Source organism: Sapajus apella, unplaced genomic scaffold, assembly GCF_009761245.1.
Source record: "Sapajus apella isolate SASKATOON/1434 unplaced genomic scaffold, GSC_monkey_1.0 scaffold99, whole genome shotgun sequence".
NCBI classification, from domain to species: Eukaryota; Metazoa; Chordata; class Mammalia; order Primates; family Cebidae; genus Sapajus; species Sapajus apella.
Window position 1 is genome coordinate 7,654,813 of NW_022437039.1, and position 8,178 is coordinate 7,662,990.

The following is an 8,178-nucleotide window of genomic DNA, read 5'->3' on the forward strand; positions in this document are numbered from 1 at the left end:
CTTCATTTTCTCATCTGTAAAATGGGACTACTACTACTCCCTGCCTCCTAGGGTTGTGGAAAGATTTAGTTTATATATGCAAAGCACTTAGAATAACCCTTGCCATTCACCTGGATCATCCCCAAAAAAAGGAATATCCCTTGCCATGTATTGCCTTCAAAGTATGGCGACGCATAATTTCTAAGCCCCTACAGTGCCTTGCACATACTTCATGCTTTGAAGTTCTTTGTAAATTTCTTTTGTTCCTCCATTCAACCAACACCTTCTGGGCATTTAAAAAAAAAAAAAAAAAGTCAATAAAGAAGATACTTTTTTTTTTTTTTTTTTGAGATGGAGTCTCACTCTGTCACCCAGGCTGGAGTGCAATGGCGCAATCTCAGCTCACTGCAACCTCTGCCTCCCAGGTTCAAGCAATTCTCCTGCCTCAGCCTCCTGAGTAGCTGGGATTACAGGCACCGGTCACCACACCTGGTTAATTTTTGCATTTTTAGTAGAGACAGCGTTTCGCTGTGTTGGCCAGGCAGGTCTCTAACTCCTGATTTCAAGCAATCCACTTGCCTCAGCCTCCCAAAGTGCTGGGATTACAGGCGTGAGCCACCACGCCCTGCCAGAAATCAGTCTTGTTCCAGCAGCCCTGCTAGGGCCCTGGCTCTGGCCTCCTTCCCACCACTGGGGAGTGCCCAAGGCAGAAATCCGGCTCTGCCCACCCTGGGCTGCACACCAATAACCTCCCCAAAGGGAAGCTGTTTGTTTGGAAGGAAATGGTGCAGAATGAGCAGTGGCCACGCTTAAAATAGGGCTGGGGCCTGGTTTCCAGGGCTTACCGGGGAGCACTGGAGCTGAGATCTCAGTGGCAGAGAAGATTGGTTTCCTTCCCCGGGGCTGTGGAGATCTGATTCGGTTGTGCACCCTCTGCCTTGCCCCAAGGAGCTTCCAAGAGTTTGCATGTAATGCCATTCTTGGGGCAGTGCACTAAGCACTCAGGGACATAAGCACTTTTTTTTTTCTGAGGTGGAGTTTTGCTCTTGTCACCCAGGCTGGAGTGTAGCAGTGCTGTCTCAGCTCACTGCAACCTCCTGCCTCAGCCTCCCAAGTAGCTGGGATTACAGGCACTTGCCACCATGCCTGCCTAATTTTTCTATTTTTAATAAAGATGGGGTTTCACTATGTTGGCCAGGCTGGTCTCAAACTCCTGACCTCAAGTGAAGGGACATGATCACTTTTAATCCTCCATCCTGTGAAACTGGGGCATAATAAGCCCTCATTTCAAAGAGCAGAGCACAGAGGCACTGACAGGTTTAAGGTCCTGTCCTAAAGCGAGCTTCTCTTTGAGGGGCTCTGGAGGAAGACGACAGTTCCACGGAGGGGTCTTTGGGGCTGACCCAGGACACTTTACTCTCCCTGTCTCCACTTCCTCCTTTATTCTGGCATTTTCTTTCTTTTTTTTTGAGATGGAGTCTTGCTCTGTTGCCCAGGCTGGAGTGCAGTGGTGTGATCTCGGCTCACTGCAGCCTCTGCCTCCCCGCTTCAAGCAATTCTCCTGCCTCAGCCTTCCAAGTAGCTGGGATTCCAGGAGTGCGCCACCACACCTGGCTAATTTTTTTTGTATTTTTAGTAGAGACAGGTTTCACCATGTTGGTCAGGATGGTCTTGATCTCCTGACCTCGTGATCCACCAGCCTCGGCCTCCCAAAATGCTGGGATTACAGGTGTGAGTCACTGTGCCTAGCCTATTCTGGCATTTTCTTGACCCCATCTCACCCCGTGATGAGGAAGAGGGTTGGAGGTTGGGAATTAGAATCGTCTGACTGCACACTGGAAACAGCTGGGGAACTTTTAAAAGATGCTGCTGTTTAGACCTCACTTCTGACCAATTCAGTCAGGTACTGGGGTGGAGCCTTGGCACTGGTCTTTAAAAATATATATATTGGCTGGGCGGGGTATCTCATGCACTTTGGGAGGCCAAGGCGGGCGGACAAGGAGGTCAGGAGTTCAAGACCAGCCTGACTAACATGGTGACACTCCATCTCTACTAAAAGTACAAAAATTAGCTGGTCGTGGTGGCATGCCGCTGTAATCCCAGCTACTCAGGAGGCTGAGGCAGGAGAATCACTCAAACCCGGGAGGCAGAGGTTGCAGTGAGCCAAGATCGTGCCACTGCACTCCAACCTAGGAGACCGAGTGAGACTCTGTCTCAAAAACAAATAAATAAATAAATAAATAACTCCCCAGGGAATCCTAGTATGCAACCAAGGTTGAGAGCCACTGCTTTAAAGCATTTCCAACCCTGCAGTTCCCGGCCTTGACTGATGGCCGCAAATCACCTGGGTAGATGTTTTTATGAACTCATGTCTGAGCCACAACCCTGGGCCAATTAAGCTTGAATCCCTGAGGATGGGGTCTGGGCACTACATTTTATTTTATTTTATTTTTATTGAGACTGAGTTTCACTCTCGTTGCCCAGGCTGGAGTGCAATGATGTGATTGTGTCTTACTGCAACCTCTGCCTCCTGAGTTCAAGTGATTCTCCTGTGTCAGCCTGTCGAGTAGCTGGGATTACAGGCATGTGCCTCCACTCCCAGGTAGTTTTTGTATTTTTAGTAGAGACAGAGTTTCTCCATGTTGGTCAGGCTGGTCTCAAACTGCCGACCTCAGGTGATCTGCCTGCCTCGGCCTCCCAAAGTGCTGGGATTACAAGCATGCGCCACCACACCCAGCCTGGGCACTATATTTTTAAAAAGCTCCCACCGGTGGTTCCCAAGGGCACCCAAGGTGGGGAAGCTCTGTGAATCCAGTCTCATAGGTGTACAGATAGGGAAACTGAGCCCAGAGGAAAGTGGCAACTTGTCCAGGGTCACACAGCAGCTGTAGGAGTTCAAACCCAAGACTTCATACCCCAGGCTAGCACAGCCCTGATGGAGGAGGTCTAGGGACCCACTGCCTGCTGTGGTTGTAAGAATCAGCCCCCATGACCCTTCTGTAATCCCCCATTGAGGAAGGGTAGAATCTGAGAATATACCAAGCTATCGCTCCTGTGACCATATTACGTTTATTACCTTATTTAGCAAAAGGGATTTATCTGTTGACTTTGAGTTCATCAAAAGAGGCTTATCTAGGTGGGTCTAACCTAATTACATAAGCTTTATAGAAGTAGTGTATGGAAGGGTGCGGTTCACATCTGGAATCCCAGTACTTTAAGAGGCAGAGGTGGGCAGATCGCTTGAGCCCTGGAATTCAAGAGCAGCCTGGGCAACATGGTGAAACCCTGTCTCTCAAAAAAAAAATACAAAAATTAAACGGGCATAGTGGCACACACTTGTAGCTCTAGCTTTTCGGGAGGTTGGCGGTGGGAGGATTGCTCGAGCCCAGGAGGTTGAATTGCAGTGAGCTGAGATTGCACCACTGCACTCCCGCCTAGGCAACAGAGTGAGGCCATGTCTCAAAAATAAATAAATAAAAGGAAAAGAAAAAAGCAGCAGAATGTTTTCTCTGGTTGGTGGCAGAAGGACAAATCAGGGACTTAAGTTCAAGTGACCATTGAGAAGGACTTAGTGTGCTGGTGGTGGCTTTGAAAATGGAAAGCGACCACTGAAGCGAGAATTTGGGCACTCTCTAGGAACAGAGTGGCCCTTGATGACAGCTGGCAAGGAAATGGGGACGTCAGACCTACAACTGCAAGGAATGAGATTTTGCCAACAGTCTAATGAGTCTGGAAGTGGATTCTCTCCCAGAGCCTCCAGATAAGAGGCACAGAGCAGAGAGCTCAGGCCCACGACGCTCTAAGTTTGTGGGGATTTGTTCCACAGTCGCAGACCACCGAAATGCTGCTTTAGTTCAGGAAGAAGCTGTAGAACCCTGACTCTCAGACCTCAAACCCAGGTTTCCCCCAAAGCACCTGGAAAGGAGGGAAATTCCAAGGAATGGGGAGGAAGAGGAGGGGGAGGGGGAGGAAGAGGGGGAGGGGGAGGAAGAGGGGGAGGGGGAGGAAGAGGGAGATGGGGAGGGGGAGGGGGAGGAGGAGCAGGACAGGGAGGGGGAGGGGGAGCAGGATGGGGAGGGGGAGGGGAGCGGGAGGGGGAGCGGGAGGGGGAGGGGGAGGGGGAGGGGGAGCAGGACGGGGAGCCTTGTTACCAAAGAGGCCAGCAGACAGCTCAGCCAAGAGGACAGATGCGGGCAGGTGGGTGGGAAGCACAGCCAGGAACCATGGCCAAGACATGCCTCTACCTGCTGCTGCCCCGCCCCCTCCCCGTCGCTGTCTCATCTCTGCACATCTCACAACACACTTGGGCACATGACACAGAGAAAGAGTTCATGAATGCCACGATCTGCAGGCAGGAGGCGATGGCCAGGGCACAGGCTTGGGACACCTGAAATAAACCAATCTCATGCCATAGACTCTACCCCACACTGGGGATAAGATCTGGGGCGCTGCTAGGAATGGAAGCCCCTGTGTGCAGGGCCTCACCTCCTCCTGCACTTGGGAGATAGTAATGGCATCAGAAAAGGATGGCCCTGCTGCTCTCTCTCCAGAGATGGCTGGTTCCTGCAGGGTGTGGGCAGCAGAGAGGCAAGGCCGATGCTGAACTTACAGAGCCGAGCCCCTGCAATTTCTTCTCCTCTTGGTCCTCCTCCTTTCTTCCCTTGAAGATTTCTGAGATGACTCTCTGTGCCTTATTATGTTTTTTTTTTTTTTTTTTTTTTTTTTGAGACGGAGTTTCGCTCTCGTTATCCAGGCTGGAGTGCAATGGCGTGATCTCGGCTCACTGCAACCTCTGCCTTCTGGGTTCAGGCAATTCTCCTGCCTCAGCCTCCTGAGTCGCTGGGATTACAGGCACGTGCCACCATGCCCAGCTAATTTTTTGTATCTTTAGTAGAGACGGGGTTTCACCATGTTGACCAGGATGGTCTCCATCTCTTGACCTTGTGATCCACCCGCCTCGGCCTCCCAAAGTGCTGGGATTACAGGCGTGAGCCACCGCGCCCGGCCTTATTAGGCTATTTAAAACACCACCACCCTCTCATGGTTCCCTCCTGTGGCCAGGTAAGTAGAGGCAAATGCAGCAAGGTTATTGCACCCAGTCTCCCCAACAAAGGCTTGACCCACCGTCTGAGGCTCTTTCTCAAAAAGACAGCTTTGCCCGCTCACTCCTTTCCTTTACTCAAAAGTCCCAGAGACGTTCCCTGAGCCCAGTCCCCACTTGCTATGCTGCACCCACCAAGCCCACCTTTCTTGAGCCCTTCTTGACTGATCGTGTTGTATTTCCCCACAGCTTCTAACACCACCTGAAATCATCTGGTTCATTCACTCATGGGTTCATTCCTGCACCCACCTCCAATCCGAAGTCACAAGAACCTAAACTGAGAAAGACAGGGACCTTGTCGATCTGAAGCCTAACACAGTGCACCAGCCAGGTTTGTGGGGCCAGTGAGGGGGTGGAAGGGAGAGGGATGAGAGGGAAGGGAAGGGCCCAGGGCAAAGAGGAGACCCTGAGCCAGCTGCCTTATGTATCCCATCCCAGGATCCCGGCATCCACTGAGGGATGCCTGGGTCCTCCAGACTTCAGCCAGGCCATGCCCACTCCCTGCCTTTCGGAGGAGCCCTGGCAGGTCCCCTGGAAGTTCCTGGAGGGTCTCAGCTCAGAGAGATGGAGGGAAGGAGGTGAGGCCTGGTGATCCTCACAGCTCCCAGAAGGAAACTAACTCCGTGCTGTCTTCCCCCAGGTCCCTCAGCTCCATGTTTTTCAAATGATTTGTGGTGAAGGACCAGTCATCTGTTCTCAATTGATGATTCATCGTACACCAATACTTTCACAATTTACCATAAAAACCCCCCTGTGCCTACATGTTGCAGCAGTGGCTAATTGCTACGTAGGTTTCCAAACCCTTCCTCTGGGAATTGCACTCAGCTCTTTGAGGACAGATAACTGTTTGTGAATAGCTTGCAGGCCACAGCCTGAGCTGTACAGATCTGGATACACCAAGGCCCAGGATGGGTGGGGGTGGGTGTTGGCAGCTACAAGGCCCCGACACCTGCCCAGAGGTTGGGCGTTGGAGGGATGAAGGGCAGCCGGCAAGGTGGGGACCTGATGTACAAGCCTGTGTCCCCCAACAGTAAAGAGCCAGGGCTGGGAAGTAGGAGAAGGAATCTCCTCCGTCCTCAAATGACAGGAGACAGGCAGGCAGGAGTGGGGAACTCCTCCAGCTCCGCCCATGTCTCCTGGTCCTTCTCACAGTTCAGGGGAACCTGCTTTGGGGGAGGGAGCAGTTTTGCCCCACTCCACACTTCACCATGCCACTTTGTCCCAGAGTCATTAAACTCCTCTCGAGATGTTTGCCTTGTACCTTTTAGTGCACATTCCAGTCCAGGAGGAATGCATGCTCACAACATGAAGGCAGTGTCGGAGGCCCTTGCCCCTCTGCACCCAGCCTGTGACAGCTGGCTTCCATCTGCCAGGCGTCAGGCTGTTGACAGGGGTGGGGTGGTGATACCGTCCCGGCCCAGCATTCAGGGAGCTGGCATCTCACAGTGCCCCACCCTGCCCCTCCCGGGCCCTCATGGAGCCGGAGACGAGAATGAGATTGAAACTCCACTCCATCAAGAGTGGGCTGACCCAGCCCCCTCTGTTTCTGGGCAGGGTCCCAGGAATGCCTCACCCCCGTCTTGCACACAGTAGGCACTCAGTATTTGCTAAGCACATTCAGGGTCCTCAGCTGGCCTGGACGGAGCCCCAGCCCATTGGCCTTCCCCAGGGTCACCTCAGTAGTCCTCAGGACCTGGCCACATTGTTCCAATTCCTGCAGGTTTGGAATGTCTCTGTTTATCATCAATGTCAATCTGACTGGGAGAACATCCAGTTCCCAGAGGCCTGCTGGGGGCTGGCGGGGAACACAAGAAGGAGAGATAGGAGCAGGTCACACATGGGCCTTCCAGCCCCCTTCAGGATCCCCTTGTTACAGACCCCAATCCAGGAACATTGTCACTCTGGGCCCTGGATTTGCATAAGCAGATGGGTGGCAGCCAGCAGGAGTTCCACAGGGCCTCGTACCTCTCTACCCACGCCTTCCAGCCTCTCCCTCTTTGCCCTTTTATTTGGCAGGATATGGGGAGCAATGGCTCCTTCTGCAAGCAGCTGCCCCTCCTTCTATACCTTTGATCAGAGTCCCTCCACCTCCCTCCGCCACCTGACCAAACCCATCCTGACGCATAGATCTCAGCTCCGTATCCAGACGGCTTGGATTCAAATCTTACCTCCACCATTTCTAGCTGTGTCACTTGGGCAAGTTACTCAACCTCTCTGTTTTCTCACCTGTAGAGTGGCATGTGGGGAGATTTCTTCTGTTTCTGGCTGCCCATCATTTCAGAATCCCCTTTCTGTAACTGGAGATTTCTCCATTTGCCCACAGTGTGAGTCTGTACTCACTCAGGTAGAAGTCAGAATTCAATTTCCCAACCCCAGTTCTATCCCATCAATCTGGTGCAACCATGTCATGTAGGACTTACATGGAGAGAGATCACTAGCTCAAGCACTGTCTTATCTTTGGTGAACATGGTGGCGGGAACAACTGGATCTCTGGGACATCAATGGCTGAACCCATGTGTTGGTGGAAGCAGTTGCACGCTCACTAAGGCATTGTAGAGTGGTTGGGGGTTACTTCTTGCTACCTACCACTCAGACCCAGTTTTCTGTCTCCTCACCCTGAATTCAGAGAGCTGTCTGTTTTTAGAAAGCTTTTGCTGCTTAAATTAGCCAAAATTCTGCTATTTGCAACCAAGACCCTTAACAAATCCATGGGGAAAATAGTAATATCTACCTCATGGTGGTGTTGTGAAGATCAAACCCTCCTACAGGCTTGGTGGGAAGTCAAGAGGAAGTCAGCCCAGCTCTTTGAATATCTTCCTTGTGTCCGGCACGTCCAGCTTTATGGTTTGGGGACAGTGTCCTCTGCCTGGGTCCCAGAACACAGCCTTGCTTGCAGGCAAGTTGCTTTTCTGATCCTTCCCTCTCCTTTAAGAAGCATAAGAGGCTGGGCACGGTGGCTCACGCCTGTAATTCCAGCACTTTGGGAGGCTGAGGCAGGTGGATCACGAGGTCAGGAGTTCGAGACCAGCCTGGCCAACATGGTGAAACCTTGCCTCTACTAAAAATACAAAAATTAGCCAGGCGTGGTGGTGTGTACC

The 8,178-nt window shown here is 52.0% G+C and overlaps 1 long non-coding RNA gene across 1 annotated transcript; it reads left to right on the forward strand.

The window, feature by feature from the left end:
- Nucleotides 1-4,984: 4,984 nt before the first annotated feature.
- Nucleotides 4,985-5,826, forward strand: LOC116536201. The gene is made up of 3 exons (XR_004262531.1): nt 4,985-5,040; nt 5,270-5,411; nt 5,721-5,826. It is a non-coding gene; the product is annotated as an uncharacterized LOC116536201 (long non-coding RNA).
- Nucleotides 5,827-8,178: the final 2,352 nt, after the last annotated feature.